Below are 19,007 nucleotides of genomic sequence, written 5' to 3'. Positions count from 1 at the left end.
AACAGAAATAATTACGGAGATAATAACAACCGGACGAAAGACGATATAAATTGATACAGAGAGTTAACAATATTAAATTTAATACAAAGCCTTTTTTTTTGTTATCTTTAACAGTAACATATATATGTTTGTTTTACTAACCATTTTCATTTTCTGTTGCAGTTTGTACTTGAGTTTGTACTTGAAATTCTAACTGCGAGGAATTATCACGCACATATGTTGATGCAAACTTTGGATCTGTAATAAAAATTATATACATATATACAGGGTGACCCATTTTAACTTAGGCAGCCAAATAACTCGAAAAATAAGCACACTACGAAAAAATGTTTAGAATCAAAATTTTGTCATTTCGAGGGGGACGTACAATGACGTTAAAATGAGCCCCCCCACCCTTCCCCCTGGGCGGTGAGGGGGGCAAGTTTGAAATCTTAAATGGGAACCCCTATTTTTTATTGCATATTCGGAATCTTTGGCTAAAAACACATACAATTTGTCTGAAACATTTTTCTCGATTCATGATAGATGGCGCTGTAATCGACGAAATTCAATTTCTTCGATTTCTCTTACTGAGAACCCATGCTTACGATTCTGCAATAAATTAACAATAAAAATACCACGTTTTCATTGTTAATACTCGAAATTAGTCTTAAAACAAACTTCTCATTATTTTTTATTACTCATTAATTACTTCTCAAGAAACTGCTTTTAGCGTAACCCAGGAACAACGTCGTGGACGTAGCAGTTTTCTGTTCCCTTCGGGGTGCTTGATTAACGTGAGTCCCCTCGCCTCTCACAATTCGGGGTGCTTGAACGTGTGGTAACCCAGCCAGTGAAGGCAAGGTCGTGTGGTGATCCAGCCAGTGAAGGCAAGGTCGTGTGGTGACCCAACCAGTTAAGGCAAGGTCAAGTAGTGACCCAGCCAGTGAAGGCAAGGTCGTGTGGTGACCCAACCAGTTAAGGCAAGGTCAAGTAGTGACCCAGCCAGTGAAGGCAAGGTCGTGTGGTGACCCAACCAGTTAAGGCAAGATTGCATTGTTATCAGCTCTCTCCGCATGGAGGAGATGCTCAAAGTGTGCACCATTATTTTCTAAGGATAACAGTAATCGACAGCGAAAGTTACGTTGTACATTTTCTAGCATTAAAGGAGTTATAGCTTCACAAGCTCTTCTTATTCTTTCCATCATATTCAATCTTGTCGTTGGAGCTTTACTATACACTGCATCTTTAACGTATCCCCATAAAAAGAAATCAAGGGGGTTCAAATCCGGTGATCTCGGAGGCCACAGAACTGGTCCACCCCGCCCTATCCACCGATTTGGGAACCTTTGATTCAAAAACATCCGTACAATACGAGCATAATGAGCAGGAGCACCATCTTGTTGATACCATAAATTTAGTCTAACTGCAAGGGGAACATTCTCTAGGTATGCTGGCAAATCATTTTCGAGGAATTCTAAATACATTGGACTATTAATTGGACGTTCAAAAAAATGAGGTCCAATGACTTGGCCATTGCAAATGCCTACCCATACATATAAACTCCAACGATGTTGATTAAGCACCTCACGATACCAATGTGGATTTTCTGGTGACCAATAGTGGCAATTATGCCTATTGAGACTACCATTGCTGATGAATGTTGCTTCATCACTGAAACAAACATTACTAAAAAAATCTGGATTCTGATCTAACATCTCAAGAGCCCATCTACAAAATTGTACTCTGAGTACGTAGTCGGCCTCACTTAATTCCTGTACCAGAGTAATATGATACGGATGGTAATTGACTGATCGTAACAATCTATGTGCCGTAGTTTGAGGGATTCCCAGTTCTCGTTCTATTTGACGGGTACTAATATGGGGATTTTGATGAACCATAGCCAAAACTGCGAGCAATCTAGGGTCATTATTATTATGAAGTCTATTCCTTCGCCTTTCGCGATGAAGTGGATTATTACGAGATCTCCTTTCAATGTTTATAATTTGTTGATCAGTAGGATGGCGGCGATTTGGGAATCGCTCCGCATAAGTACGGGCAGTAAGTCTGTAATTTCTACCACATTCGCCAAAGGTTATAAGAATATCGACTACTTCTGTAGGCGTATAATTTGCCATTTTACCAGAATTTTATCAGAGTACAAATGTTAAAAAAATACATAAACACTTGTGACTTTGGCACTAAATGGACAAAATTTTGGAGGGATACTTAGAGGAACTCCATCAGATGGAAAGTCCAAAATGTCTCGGTACTTTGGACCATTCAAGTTGCCTAAAGGGCAGGTTACGCTAAAAGCAGTTTCTTGAGAAGTAATTAATGAGTAATAAAAAATAATGAGAAGTTTGTTTTAAGACTAATTTCGAGTATTAACAATGAAAACGTGGTATTTTTATTGTTAATTTATTGCAGAATCGTAAGCATGGGTTCTCAGTAAGAGAAATCGAAGAAATTGAATTTCGTCGATTACAGCGCCATCTATCATGAATCGAGAAAAATGTTTCAGACAAATTGTATGTGTTTTTAGCCAAAGATTCCGAATATGCAATAAAAAATAGGGGTTCCCATTTAAGATTTCAAACTTGCCCCCCCTCACCGCCCAGGGGGAGGGGTGGGGGGGCTCATTTTAACGTCATTGTACGTCCCCCTCGAAATGACAAAATTTTGATTCTAAACATTTTTTCGTAGTGTGCTTATTTTTCGAGTTATTTGGCTGCCTAAGTTAAAATGGGTCACCCTGTATATAAAGTTTCATATATACATATATATATAACTTTATATCGATTCTCAAAAATTAAAAAAGAAAAAATTTGCGCGAGTGATTAACAATACCCTTCTTTCTTGAAAATAGATACTTTATTGAAAGCGTACTGGCCAAGCATGCGCGAAAAACCCGGCCCATATCGCCACAGTGCCTTGACCACATGTCCCTATTCACCGAGGGAGCGTCATTCACGGAAGCCCCTCCGTGCTACCTCCCACACTACAGGGTACTCTGAAAACACCACTCTAAAAACTTATCTTTTTAAAAAGGTAAAAAAATGCGCCAAGTATATGCACGCCAGTAACAAATTAAAGTTGCAAACCCATATAGAGTCGTACTAAGAAAGTAAAAAGTAATGATATTTAATAAAATTACGAGTGAAAATAGAAACATGTACTAGTAAAACATTAAAGTTCCAAACTCACATATATTTATAGACCTTGCTCCCGAAACACCCGGTTATATAGCTGAACCTCCTTTTGCGTTGTCCTTTTGAAAGTTGCAAACCTATGTAGAATCATATAATTATAGATCTCCTTTCATGCTAGAAGTTGCAAACATATATAGAATCGTATAATTATAAAACTCCCTTCACGCTGGAAGTTGCAAACCCGTGCAGAGAGAGAATTGTAATAAAAAAAGATAATACAAAACATAAAAAAACAAAATTTAAAATAAAAATTTAAAATTAAAAATTAATACAAATAAAAAAAATTAAAAAATGTTGGCGCTGCTAAATTAAACAATATACTACAGTTAATTTTAAAATTTAGCTACGCCAAGTTTTTTTAATTAAAATTTTTTAATTTTTTTTTTATGTTGCGAATTGTGTGATCGAGTAAAAGTGTATGGTCCATATTCTCAACCTTCTTTTATCAATAAAAGCGCGACAGTCAAGAGGCTCGCGCTGCTCTATTCGTGCGCCAATCCTCACCCGCGCTCTCTCGATCTCACGTCGCATCGCGAGCCTTGCGCGCACATCTTGAGGGTCGAAAAGTCGCAGTTGTTCGAACGCTTACGAGCAACTGTCCCGTGAGCAAACAAAAATTAGAAACAAACAATTTTGCCTGCGAGATGATCTCATTTCGCGGAACTTTCTAGAAGGTCGAAGGTATAAATCGAACCGCCCGGAGCCGCAGTTTGTCACTTTGTTCGTAGTTACTCGCTTAAGCACGTACTCGCTTTATTGTCGGACTTGTAAAAGACTTCCAAGCTTCTTTCGGACACGGAACCTTTATCCCGGAAGCATTGCTCGTCGAAGTTACGCTGTTTAATTCGTATTCTGCGCGTTTATCCGTTTTGCACTCACTTTTATTGTCGGACGGAGCATTATATACATAGCAAATACATAGTGTAAATAACTGTGAAATACGAGGCGCGTTTTTAAAATAAGTTCCGTTTTAAAATACAAAAAAGTTCTTAACATATAAAAATTATTTATTATAGTAAAAAAACTTCTACAACTATACTTTATTTTTCTACATAATCACCATTGACTTCTACGCATTTTTGGTATCGCTTTAACAGCTTCCTAATTCCGTTGTTGTAGAAGTCCGACGCCTGTGACTTGAACCAATTAGTAACGCCGTTCTTTAATTCGTCGTCATTTTCAAACCGCTGCAATGCGAGCCATTTCTTTAAATGCATGAATAAGTGATAATCAGATGGTGCGAGATCGAAGCTATAAGGCAGGTGATCAAAAATTTCCCAGCCAAATCGTTCCAACAACTGAGTAGTTTGAGCTGCTGTGTGTGGTCGAGCGTTATCGTGCAAAAATATGATTTCATTGGATAACAAGCCACGTCTTTTGTGTTTAATAGCCTGTTTAAGTAGCAGTAGGGTTTCACAATACGTGGCAGCATTGACAGTCTTTCCGTGTTCCAGAAAATCAATCAACAAAATGCCTTTCTTATCCCAGAAAACAGTGGCCATGATTTTTTTTACAGTAGGTGTATGCTTAAACTTTTTTGCTTTTGGAGATGATGAGTGTCGCCATTGCATTGGTTATTGTTTTATTCGACATTTGTCTAAGAAATCCAGGTTTCATTTCCAGTGACGATGTATTCAAATAGCCCATCCCCTTCATTTTTAAAATGCTGGAAAAATTTTTGAGCTGAAGCCAGACGTTTCTGCTTGTGTGCATTGGTCAACATTTTCGGTACCCATCTGGCACACAATTTTTTGTAACCAAGTTTCTTTGTTACAATGTCAAATTACTGAGCGTGAAACGTTAGGAAATTGAGTAGATAGTTCAGAAATTGTAAACCGCCGATTTTCACGAATTTTTTCATTTACTTTTTCTACTAAATCATCTGTTATCACTGTCGGGCGACCGCTACGCTCTTTGTCATGAACATTTATTCGTCCTTGTTTAAACAAGCGACACCATTGTCTAACTTTACTATCACTTACAATATTTGGACCATAAACAAAGTTGCCTGTGAATTTCAGCAACACTATTGTTTTTTGCTAACAAAAAACATATTACAGCGCGAACCTCACAGTTGGCGGGATTATCTATCGTGGCGCTCATTTTGAATTGTTTACACACTACAACAATCACGTATATAATGTTGATTGAATGGTTAATAGTTAGCTATTACGTCACATTTAAACATGGCGCATGTGCGATTCCGTTTCCTAGCAACGATCAACAGTAACTTTAAAACGGACCTTATTTTAAAAACGCGCCTTGTATAATCTAGTGTTCGTTAATCACTGTTCATTTTTTTCGTCGCACTCGCCCTCCCTTTCACGCACAGTCGCACATTATTTGCGAACTTCGGATTTGCACATTTTATTTGTATTAATTATTTATTCTTGGTTAATTTTTAATTTTTGCACAAATTTTTAATTTTTAATTTTTAATATTTTTGTTAATTTTTTATTTTCTTTTTTATGTTTTGTATTATTTTTTTTAAGCTGACTAAGTCGCTTATTAATCTAATCGACAAATATAAATGATCTGGCAAAGATTCATTTATTGACCTGATATTTATGATCTCGATTCTCTAGAACCCGTTAAACCGATTGTGAATGCGTTTTCGTAAACAATGCGATTATTCAGAATTTCTTTGTTGAGATTGTCATAATAGAAATTATTATTTACTTGAGAGCTTTCCTGCGCCAATTCTCTATAACCAGGAAGTTTGAATCAAGGTAAGATTCAATATCGTTCGATAGCATTTCAATAAAATTCGAAACATCGTTAATGTTGAAATCCAAATAATAATCGAGTTTATTTATTTCAAATTTTTCTCGCCAATTTTTAGTAGCAAGCAATCCATATCACAAGAGTAATCTTCGATGTTGTTCGTTAAAGGAGGATGGATAAAATCACCGGATTTTGGCCCAAGCGATGGAACCTTTTTTATGCATGTTTTCTTATATTTTTGGATGTGTTGAATTCAAATCAAACGTTATTTTCAAGGTGCACCGATGGGAAAATATTGAAAATCGCATTTAAATTGAAGTTCTCCTCTTAGCATGACCCTTCGTCGTACTTATTTGGAATTGTGCTTTGAACAGCTTGAGTTTGGTCACGATGAGATTTTCTGTAACATATTACGTATTCAAACATATTATCACTTACATGACGATATGATGATCTTGCTTTTTTAGCTAAGCTCACGCCACAAATGTTACAATCTTATCCATTCCAATCAAAAAAAAATGAAGAAATATATTATAACACCGCGCCGGAGTAATTATTGCCGGAAAATATGAAAAGATAAATCTAAGCGCTCTAATAAAAATAATTTTTTTTTTTAATAGAGCCGAATTTGACTGTAAGTCAGTCTAAATGTGAGAATAAAACTAATTTTTTCTGAAATATCCCAATAGTATCTTGTGTGGCAAGTGTGGAAAACAATGAATTACGTCGCGCGTGAAGTTGTAGCACAAGCCGAAGGCACGAGTACGAGTGTGAATGTATCTGTATCATAAGCTGAGGCGAATGCGACAACTTCAAGCGCGACGTAATTCGTTGTCTTCCGCACATGCCACATACAATATTTTTTGTAATGCTTGACTTTTAACACACACACACACACACGAGATGAGATAGCCGCCACGTTCACTTCAATGATCTTGGGTCATGCTAAGAACAGATCTGCAATTTAAATGCGATTTTCAATATTTTCCCATTGGTGTACCTTGAAAATAACGTTTGATTTGAATTCAGCAGATCCAAAAATATAAGAAAACATGCATAACAAAGGTTCCATCGCTTGGGCCAAAATCCGATGATTTTACCCATCCTCCTTTATCCGGACATTATATGTCTTCAGTATGTTCGTATTTCATCTTTAATTAATAGATTGCTCGGATGACGTCCAAATTGTCTCGCTTGTTGCTTGATGATAATCAACTAAAGTGTGTTTTCTCTTCATTGTTCGGTTCGATGGTAGATGCCAACTAAGGTTGGCAAATGGGTCACGTAAATTCTTCATTTTATTTTCATTGTTGTTTTAAACTGATTCATCGAAGCACTTTTTTTCGTTGTTCATCTTCGTCTTTAGTCCAACAACATCATTGGAGCAAGTCATTGAATTTTCGTTGGTTCTCATTCGTTGATTTTAATCGATTGATTCTAATTGGTTCTTTTTGGTATTTTTCGGAGTAAAATGTAGTTTAAGAGATCGCTTATAAGATTTGTTGATTTTCTTTTGACTTTCTCGTTCTGACTTTCTTCTTTTTTCCATTGGACCGGTGTTCTGTACACATCGTTTAGCGTTGAAATTTATCATACCCAATGAGAAAAGCAAAGTTGCACCGTAGATGTCATGTGCATGCTTTATTAAGAATTTATCGACTTGCATCGGCCCGGTTTTCAAAATTTGGATTTTAATGTTGTTAAAATAACCTTCTACGTAACTTGAAGTTGCGTGTGATGTACTATAATCCATCCCAACGCTGGTCCACAGGGGGAATTCTTTAGCATGCAACAAAAGTATATTGACGACTTCTAATAAAAAAATGGATTCAACTCTTTTCCATAACGTTGTATTTTTTTGGTCTTTGCAACTTGTTCATCGATCCAATCACCGATCTTACTGCTGTTTTGGTCCAATTCGTTACATTCGGTCATAACTTGAGCTTTTGGATGTTCAAGATCGTCAGCAATACCTTGTACGTCAAAATTCACTTTTATACCATAAATGAGTCTCTCCTTCTAGTTTTTTCTTGCATTCGTTGTTGTTAATACCTCCGAATAATCAATTTCTACATCTTAATGAGTTTGCAAACCCACAACACAGGTCAAATAAAAAATTTTCTAAAAATCGGAAAACGTTATACATTTTATCAATGCGATACAGTGAACATAAAATATTTTAATACAAATGTGACAAATAGACTTCAAGCAATTCCAACGGCACACGCAGCGATTAAATGAGCTGCGTCGACTCGAATTATCGGTTCTGATCTTTTTCTGACTTTAAAAGGTCTTAATATTGCGTTGAATGAATCATCAACGTACGATTTAATAGTTTGGTTATTGAAGGCAAGACCAATGCCACATAAAAGTGCACACAGAAGATCACAGACAACCTGCTTGGGCTTGGAGGCACCTATTGCTTCAGCCAAAGCTTAATGAACTCCGTGATATATTTCTTTGAGAGCATTTGATACACAGATATTGTAGTATTGTCGAAATTGATTACAGTCACACTATAAGAAGATATGACCAGACTTCTGATCGTTTCAATTTAGTCTTTGTACGACACTTCCTGTCAAATCGAGACTTATAAGTAGGGCCCGGATGTTTGGACGATTTCTCGGGTCGCGCGCGGAGCACCACTGCGTGCAGGAGACCCGACGCCCGCCGACCGCATCCGAATTGATGGTCGGCGGGCCTCGTGTCTCCTCGAGAAATGTTGCTACCTCACTTGCACACAGCGGTGCTCCGCGCGCAACCCGAGAAATCGCCCGAACATCCGGGCCCTACTTATAAGTGACTTCTTGTTTAACAGCTTGTTTATTCTTTATATGAATGGAATTGAGTTTGAATACTGCTTGAACAAATATGAAATGGTAGAGATCCGATATCGTGTATTAATCCAATATACTTGGGTATCAATAACATTTCCTTTGTCATTCGAACGAGATCTCGGCCATTTTCTTTTATTCCGAGCTCTGTGTTAACTCCCTTTTTATGTGCTTGCCAAAGTACATCGCCACTGGCAAAATGAGTGGTTCGGTTTCATTAGGCCACATGATCTCCCTTACCTTTTTCGCCACTCACAAGTAACACTACCCAACTGATACTCACCGATTTGAATGAAACTTAACATACTTATTAAACACCGAAAAATATTAAATACGTGTTTTTTTGTTTCGGCTAAACACGCTTTTTAGGGGTAGAAAGCACCCCTCAACCCCTGGAGGTGGAAACAGTTATGGCTAATTATTTCTGAAACGATACATTTTCTGAAAAAAATGCTTAGGACCAAAGTTGTAGAGTTCAAAGTGATGCACTTGATGGCGACCTTGAAGTCGACCTTGAGATCGATTTTCAAGATCATTTGAAAATCATTTCATGTTTTTCAAAGGGAGTAGTTTACTTTTCATCCCGAGAATCGATAGAGCGTAAAATTTTACATTCAGAACGTTGGTGATTTGTAAATAAAACAAGCCTCTGCAATTTAAAATTGTTCATTGATCCAACCAATTAAGGCAAGATCAGTCAATAATTCGATCAATAAAGGAATTAAAAGTTAATTATTCATTCAAATAAGGCAAGATGTGATCGAGATCCAGCCAGTGAAGGCAAGATGTGAGCGAAATCCAGTCAGTAAAGGCAAAATATGGTCGAGATCCAGCCAGTGAAGGCAAGATGTGAGCGAAATCCAGCCAGTGAAGGCAAGATTTCATAATTTCTTTTCATAGTCTATGAGTATAAATTCCATGATAATTGGCATTATTCTTTATATTCATGGCAATAATGAGGAATAGCTTTATCTTCTATCGCAAAAAATGCTCCATACACAGAGAGTTAGTATACCACGCACATTTTATTACTGCAATGTTATTGCTGATTTTGCAGATAACCGCAATTGTTTAAACAGAAATCAACAGGCGTTTCACATCTATCTGGTTTTTCTTCAATATATCCACTTTTCCACCAGGCATATTTAATCATGTTTTGGAATCGGGGTGATGAGAATTGATTGTGGATTAATGATTGAATTTTGAGAATGTTATTCCTCAAATGTAGGTTAATATCATAGTTGTATAAGAGAATTAAGTCCGAAAATTGTTTCAGGAAGTTTTTCCACGGTCTAAATACGTAGACATCCAATGGTTGAGTGAAGCCAGTTGTTCCCGCAGGAATTGTAAGGATTTTTACTTCTTTATTACCCTTGTCTATATTTTCAAATTTCTTTTCTGTTTGTCCTGACCAAGAGTCCAAACACAAAATAGACTTCTTGCCAGCATTAGGCAAGAAGACATCTTCAAACCATTTAATAACAATGTCGGATGTCAATTTTCCAGATTTTGTGGCAAAAACGAGGATATTATCTGCTTTGTACATTGACTTCTGTATTATCGGTCCGAAACGGCCACTTGTTTCTTGCAGAATTATTAATAAGGGGGATTTCAAGATACCATCGGCAGATATTAAAGGTTGTATTGTGGAACTGTGAGTCAAGGAATTCAAAGATTGAGCAAGACACTCCACTTTCAAAGAACCCTTTGAGGCTAATATACGACCAGCATGTGTTTCCAAATTGAACCCTGATTGATATGAATTGTAAACGTTTGCTGTTCCTAGCAAGCCTATGTCTAGTTTAACTTGACTCACATAATTGGAAGATTGTTCCAATAGTTCTGCTTTATTTAAAATATGCGCTTGTGTCACGAATTTATTTATTTTTCTTGAAACAATACCATGTTGTATTTTAAAGTTGTGTATCCATTTTGATGAAGCCGTAAATAATTGAGAAGGCAAATGAACTACCTCTCTTGCTTTCAAGGCCCATCTCTTTAGATCTAAATCGTGAATGGGTAGATTTCGATCAGATGCACTGTTAAATTGTTCTAGAACGTATTGAGAGATATATAACAATTTATCGGTCCTTGACCCACCCTCAGCAACTTGTGCTTCCCATCGGTACAATTGTGTTACATTTATAACTTTCTTAAATCGGTTTTTAACTGATTCTATATTCCTTCTTTTCTTTTGTCCAGATCGCCAAAATTCAATTACTCTCTTCTTATAATCAATGTCTACAATTTCTCTGAATTTTGTATCGTCTTGCATAACTTCCGAAACATCTTCTGGGTTGCCTTCAACTAAAACAGCATCAGGAATCACACTAGCATCAGTACAGTTCAAAGTATCATAAGTCTCTTTAAATATATCAAAATTGATAGCGTCTTTTATCAAATCTGCAAGTTGAGAAGCGAATGATCTTTCTTTATCTGTTATTCTAGATTCTATATTGTACACTGGGTCCTCGAAAGTGAGGCATAATAACTTTAAAATATTTTTTGGGTTTAATGACATTATGAAATTTTACAGATTAACAATGCTTTAACAATATTATAACAGAGATTCAAAGTAAATTCATAGAAAGCAGAGTTTATGATTGTAAACCTAAATGAAATTAACACAAAAAATAGTCGTGGGAACAAATGATGGAAAAGTACTTGCAGTAAATTCCGAAAGAATTTTGAAAACATTCACGAGAAATAGCAGTCGTAAGAACAATTGACGTAAAACTATAAACAATGAACACTCGCCCAAGTACAGATGTGAAAATGATAATTGAAGGTATATTCGAACGAAATTCACGAGCAAGATAGCTCATAGCAAATAAGTGATCAAGAAGTAATTTTGGAAAATGCTTGCTCAACGACAGTCGGGAAAATAATAATTGATCATATGTCCGAATGAAATCCTAATACAAAATAAAGAGTAAAAGATATTGTGGATAACTCCAGAGTAGCAATAAAAATTTTAAAAAATTTGAAAATTTCTAATATAGCATGAAGGTAATGTTTAACTTATAATTAGAGTGACATTTTATGTTTTCTTATCTTTACTTCTATTCTGAAGTTACTTACAAAACTTTTTTCTCCTTATTTTTCCTATAAATTTGCGCCTATTTTCCCATTACGTCAGGTTTTTTTTCTTTTTTTAGGAAAATAACGCAACAAATCAATTCTGAAGACAGATTTAGAGTCAACGCATAAAATTACTGATTATAGATACAGGATGTGGTCAAAGTCCGGCAACGGCTAATTATTTCCAAATTTAATTGACCTTGAAAATCGACCTCAAGGTCGACTTCAAGGTCGCCATCAAGTGCATCACTTTGAACTCTACAACTTTGGTCCTAAGCATTTTTTTCAGAAAATGTATCGTTTCAGAAATAATTAGCCATAACTGTTTCCACCTCCAGGGGTTGAGTGGTGCTTTCTACCCCTAAAAAGCGTGTTTAGCCGAAACAAAAAAACACGTATTTAATATTTTTCGGTGTTTAATAAGTATGTTAAGTTTCATTCAAATCGGTGAGTATCAGTTGGGTAGTGTTACATGTCAGAAGACCCTTCTGCTTTGAGTTTCTTTTATACTTTTTTTCGTCGTTTGCTTCAAAGGTCGTTTGACTGCTTCGTGATTTTCAGTATCTTGTGTTGTAATTTGAATTCTTAAATTCTCTCTCTCAACTCCAAATTGTTTTTAGCATATCTCCAAAAAATGTTACAGTACTTCTTGGATTTACACGATCATTATTTTGATTATATATAGTATATACATATATCGTTCTGAGATAAAATTTCTTCAGCTCGTTTAAACACGAATGCGCACGGAAGTAGATATTGTTTAAAAAATAAAATGGCAATTTTGTTTGTCCATATTTTTTACTTTAATTTTGCTTTCAAACTGCTCTCAATAATATCAGGCTTAATGTCATTCCACTGTTGCTCAGTTAGGCTCAAATCAAACGTATCCAACAAACGATTTTCATTATTACTCAATTCAGAGTATGACTCGTCGCTATCAAACTTTCCAGATCTCATATAGATTTTTCTATGTTTGAATTATTGTTCTGGTCTAATTTTGACAGTATGGGCTTCTGCATACAGGATGCGGAAACGCTTGCCGCGCGGCAAGAAGTGAGGCGGTAATAAACTTACAGCTCTTACTAATCGTTAAAAAGCGGTACGTTGATTGGCTACCGCGTCGCCTCTTGTCGCGTGGCAAACGTTTTCACGTCCTGTGTGCAGAAGACACATGAACACACCAATTTCCCGTCTGGCTATACTGAGGATGGAGTTCCGATCGCTGCACACATTTGTATAACAAGTTGCGGAACTCCATTTTCTGCCTAACGCAACAGATATTTCCCTCCATACTTTCGCTGACCAGGCCGGGAGGGGGGTGGGGGGTAAGTGTTCAATTTGAAAGTGTTGCATACATTTTTTGACAACTGGGATGCTCTCTTCTGGTGGCACGGCAATCCTGCGTGGCATATTGTCATATCTGTAAAGCAAAGCATTTATTTTTATTGTACTTATATAAAATATTATATATTTTACATGAAAACAAAGTAACATTAGGAGACACGGCAGTGTCTCGCGCCAAATTTACGCACAGTGACAGCGAGGCACTCCGTATCTATACGCGAGTCAGACATTGAGATTATTTTCATATCATCAGATTTCATATATTTGGTGATCATGCTTTATCACGTACTTAGGTTTTTATTAGCGTGCAATTTATCTTTAACCGTTTCGCGATCTTCCAAAATCATTTGTTACCATTGAATAAGCATATGATAAAACATGATTGCCAAATACTTTTTTTAACTTCTATCGTTATTTTTGTGGCGTTTTCTTTCAATTTAACACAAAATTTATTCGCATATTTTTATTCAATATTTTGTTGCCTCATAACGAAAACTATGACGAGGTTTATTAATATACACTTATAAATAATATTATAATGACACATGAATCTTACCGAACGAATCAAAACATATACTAATTTTAAAGGAAGGATTTATATTATACTTTACATTTTGTGTGATTACGATGTTTTACTGTTGCCACCTTATGTGCTATATTAATTAATCTGAATACTATTCTGACCATGTATACTACAAAATAGATTCGTAACTACTTATTTGTTATGCTACTATTTTACTATTTGTTTCATAATAATAACTACTTCTTGTTACGCTGTCATTCTACTATTTCTTTTATAAATTGTGACGGAATTTTCTCTTAATAATAAAAGAAACGAAGCAAAGGAAGCAAAGGAGTTGCCGTCAGCAAAAAAGGAGTTTGATGAACGTGCGTAAGAAATTAGGATGTAGGTTGTTCCGCGCGTGCCGCAGCAGAACACCAGCCGAGAGATACGCGAAATTTCTGTGCGCCAGACGCGGTCTTTCACGCGTCAATCCGCGAGAAACCAATCAAACGCAAAATTTTGGCCGAGAATTCAGCTACGGGCCGATTAGCTTTCTTAATGGTAAAGGGACAGGGTGGAGTTGCCGCGAAATTATTCTAACCAAAAATATTAAAAAGCGCGAGAGAAGACAAGAACAAGACCGATAATTTTACGTAACGAGACACTTAGATCAAATAAAAAACGCGAGGTAAAGTTAACAAAATGATAATAGAAAATTACAAAAATAGAATAAAGAAAATTAGTTGAACAATAGAATCAATAATAGAACAGAAACCAATAAAGAAAAGTAAAGTAACATAAAAATTGTTATCCGTAATTACAATTAAAATATATAAAAAAAAATACCGTAATAACGCTAATCAATATTAAACTGGCAAATAGATTAGCACTTAAAGAACGACAACAGCTGCGGGATTGCAAACAACAATAGCGAATAATATTAGGTTGCCGGGATGTACGACAACGACACTCTAAAATATACTCTTGCTCCGTGCGAGTCGGATGCAAAAACGAGAAAGATTTTCGCCAATACAAAATACGCAATTAGAAAGAGCGACGCTATCGCGAAAATGATTTTACATAAAACACAGCGCGACGGGGAAGCCGCATGCGCGATCTATGTTGGCGAAATCGATATCCGACTGGCGGACAAAGGTACCGCGTGTACTTTCTCTCTCGCTCTCGCGCTTGCCAGTGGTCGCGAGTTACGCATGTTCTTTTTAACAATGGGATTATCGCAACTTGTACTCACATTCGCGCTCACACGACAAACGACACTTTACTCACGCAAGTAATACATGCCGGCTATGGCCGGTTACAACGACGACAATATTAACAAGACGGAAGACGCAATCACACAACTACGCAATAACGCGAAATTGCGACACGCAATATCCGGAGAGACGATAGTGGTACATAATAGAATTAACGGACTGACGGTCTCGAAAGCTCGCGTCGCTTAAGGGAATCCAAAACGTGGTCGAAATTTTCCAGTTTCTTCCAAGTTTTATGAAATTTTCCAGAGTTTCGTCCGAGTTGTCTGAAATTTTCCAGAGTTTCTTCTAAGTTTCTCGAAATCATCGAAGTTTCGTCCAAGAGTTTTCTCGAAATTTTTCAGTCTCGTCCAAGTTTCGAGAAAATTTCAAGAATGGTTGATATATCATCGAAAGATGATAGGGGATGAGAAGTGGGAAGTGGAGGGTTAATGGGGTCGCAATCCGAGTCGATGCCACCGACCCCCACTCCCCTCTCATCTAAGGTTTGGAAGTTACGGTGAGTCGAAGTTTCGATTTTTGCGAGGACCCGGGGAACGGTCGGAGAACGGGGCGGAGATACCCCCGGTACCATCTTCCCTCTTCTTCGATCCCCTGAAAGTCGCGAACATCCGTAAAACCCGGATACGAGCGGGCCGGGCGCGGCCGGGGGTCCAGAGAGGCAAAACCCCTCGGTGGGGGGTTGGGGCGAAGCCCCCCACTCTCGCGTTGTACTTAAGAAATTTTAAAATCAAACTACTCGAAGACGGCGCAAGATTCCAACACTTTGCAAACACTATGGTAAATGGGGCGCCGAGTCCTCGAAATAATGATAATAACACTTGGTTCCCGGACGTACCGTCTACGAGATACGGACTGTTGAAAATTCAGAAAAGCGTTAATCGATAGCACGGCGAAACCAGAGAATCCCGAGAGGCTCTTTACGTCACCCCCGACTCGACACAACCGGCAATCATCATCCCGATCCATCCATCCATCCATCCATGCCGCGCGACTCTGAGAAATTGGGAAAATTGTCGACACGTATCTTTGTCTTTGAAACGATTCAAGTTTCAGAGGTGTCGGCGACTCGGATGATTTACGGAAATTAGATAGACTGGAGAATCGAGACCGACGGAGAAGAACACATACGTACTCTCGCTCGACACAACCTAACCATCCGACACTCGTATCTTAATAATTTAAAGATTTACAAAGTCACGCGCAAACTATTCGCAACACCACGGGGGGATTCGGGGGGGCAAAGCCCCCAGTCCACGGGCGCAAGGCAGGGATGGGGATGTAGGAGGAAATAGCGGACTCCCTTCCCCCGCCTATGACGTAGCAACTCGGGAGAATATAAAAGTAGAAGCGGTATTATTATCTTAATCAAATTTTCGAAACGTTATACTCCCTCGGTTGCAAAGTAGAATCTAGAGTTTTGCGAACTCAACCACCAAGTACTAGTACCACCACCTTACCAACAACACCAACTAGAACAACACGAACGTCACCGCCGCGAGAGAAACTTGTACCAGCAACATGATTCCTACATATATATCCGTGCGATCGATCGGACGATTCCCCCTTTGAGAGTTTCAACAGGCATAATTACATATATCTCCAGCTACAACTGTGTACGCGATATGTATGAAATTGTTGCCGCGGGCTAAAGAGTATGTGTCTGTCTGTCTGTCTGTCTGTCTGTTACTCTCGACGGCAAAGTTTTATAGAATTATAATTTGTCGTTTTTCGCGTTATAACTACTACCGATATCGGGGACGTAACATTATTATGAAATACCTGTACGATTGTTGGACTTAGCAACTCGGGAGAATATCGGCAGAGTGGATGCTGCAGCAGCGGCGGCAGCGGTATTATCTCGATCAAAATATCTAAACATATTATACTCCTCGCTCGCAAAGTATAATCTAAAGTTTCGCGAATTCTAATAACCAACCGGATAATTTTTATAACAATACATGCGCTATAACGCTAGATGAATCAGAAACATATCGATACACAATTATTATTAATCTACTTGATATGATATATATATATATATCGTTTGACTCGTATATCAATATATACGTCGGGATTGTCTTAAAAAGTCAAATATGAATCTTTCAATGTCATAGATTATATAACTAGTTGCGCAGGATCTAGACGCAATTCTATATCCGCTCCAATCGATACAAGGCCGTATACAAACAACAGCAGCTCAAGAACCTCGTTATAACATCTCTAAATTTCAATATTTTTTCTAAAAAAGTCAAAAATAAATCTCTCAATATTATAAATTATATAACTAGTGGCGCAGGATATATACGCAACTATATATCCGCTCCAATCGATACAAGGCCGTGTACAGACAAACAGCTTCTCAAGAATCTCTTAACTCTTAACCTGCCGGCATTTTTTCATTAAAATAGTGGTTTTTTCCTAAAAGTTTATATGTACAAATGTTTCGTATTATGATAGTTGATTATCAGAAACTGGAGTGATTTGTAAGGAACTGGTGATGTCGGGTTGTTCGAGATAGGAAGCAAAGCGAGTTATTTCTTATCAAGATAAATTTAGATGAGCGATCTTTATTACAAGTCGGTTGAGTACACTCTGTCGTCGGCAAGCACATCGAGAGATGTTCGAGGAACCGCGTCTGTTTTGATTTCGAGAGAGGGGACCTTTTTCCGTCGGTGAATGAGAGTACAGGTGTGTGAATGTTTGTGTTTTTGAGCGAGATAAACTAAAGGCTAAGGCGACAATGTGTTGCCGGCGACGGTTGATAATGCATAGTAAAATATAGGAAGTTACAGAATATGTACGAGGGGTGTATGATAAGTACCCGTGTTAGGGAAGAAAACGCATTTAAAAAAATTTTTTTTTATTTATTTTTCAACATAGTCTCCTTTTAGTTCAATACATTTAGTCCAGCGATATTCCAACTTTTTTAAGCCATTCAAAAAATATGATTTTTCGAACTCCGCAAAATAGGCCTCTGTTTCCGCGATAACTTCTTCGTTTGACGTGAACCGCTTTCCGCCAAGCCATTTTTTCATGTTTGGAAACAAAAAAAAGTCACAGGGGGCCAAATCGGGGGAATATGGAGGATGAGGTAGCAATTCATAGCGTAATTCGACCAGTTTTGCTGTAGCGATTGCGGACGAGTGAGCTGGTGCGTTGTCGTGGTGAAAGAGCACTTTCTTCTTCGCCAAATGGGGCCGTTTTCTTCTCAATTCAGCGTCGAATCGGCCCAATAAATCAGCATAGTACTGCCCCGTAATTGTCCTTCCCTTCTCCAAATAGTCGGTGAAGATGATGCCTCGCGAATCCCAAAAAACGGTGGCCATGACCTTTCCGGCCGATGGAACCGTTTTTGCCTTCTTTAGAGCAGGTTCGCCGGGTGAAGTCCACTGTTTAGACCGTTCTTTCGATTCTGGCGTGAAGTGATGGATCCATGTTTCGTCAATAGTTATGAAACGCCGCAGAAACTCTTTCGGATTGCGCTTAAACATGTCCAAACAGTACTCTGAAGTTGTCATGCGGTTCCGTTTTTGTTCCACTGTGAGCAAACGCGGCACCCATCTCGCCGATAGCTTTCTCATGCCTAATTTTTCGTGTAAGATATTTTGTACGCGTTCAATTGAGATGCCTACAATGTTAGCAATCTCTCTGATCTTCACTCGGCGGTCTGTTAACACGATATCATGGATTTTGTTGACCATATCCTCCGTAGTCACCACAATCGGACGGCCTGGGCGCTCTTCATCAAAAACGGATGTTCGGCCTCGCTTGAATTCATTAAACCAATATCTGATGGTAGTCATCGAAGGTGCATGATCCTTATAAACGGCATGCAACTGCATTTTGATTTCCTCACACGTCTTCCCATCCAAAAAAAGGAATCGAATCACTGACCGATATTGCTCTTTTTCCATGATTGCAAACAAATACAAACTTGCCCACTTTCAACAGCTTTAAAACAAAATCTATTCGATAAATATGTCTGAAATTTTGACAGGCGACAGTTGAAAGATGAAATTAAACAATAGTATACAGATTTTGAGTCAGTGGC

The sequence above is a fragment of the Prenolepis imparis genome, unplaced genomic scaffold (genome assembly GCF_030444845.1).
Source record: "Prenolepis imparis isolate NDT839.2.m4 unplaced genomic scaffold, iyPreImpa1.0 SCAF_39, whole genome shotgun sequence".
NCBI classification, from domain to species: Eukaryota; Metazoa; Arthropoda; class Insecta; order Hymenoptera; family Formicidae; genus Prenolepis; species Prenolepis imparis.
Note: the sequence above shows the minus strand (reverse complement) of the source record.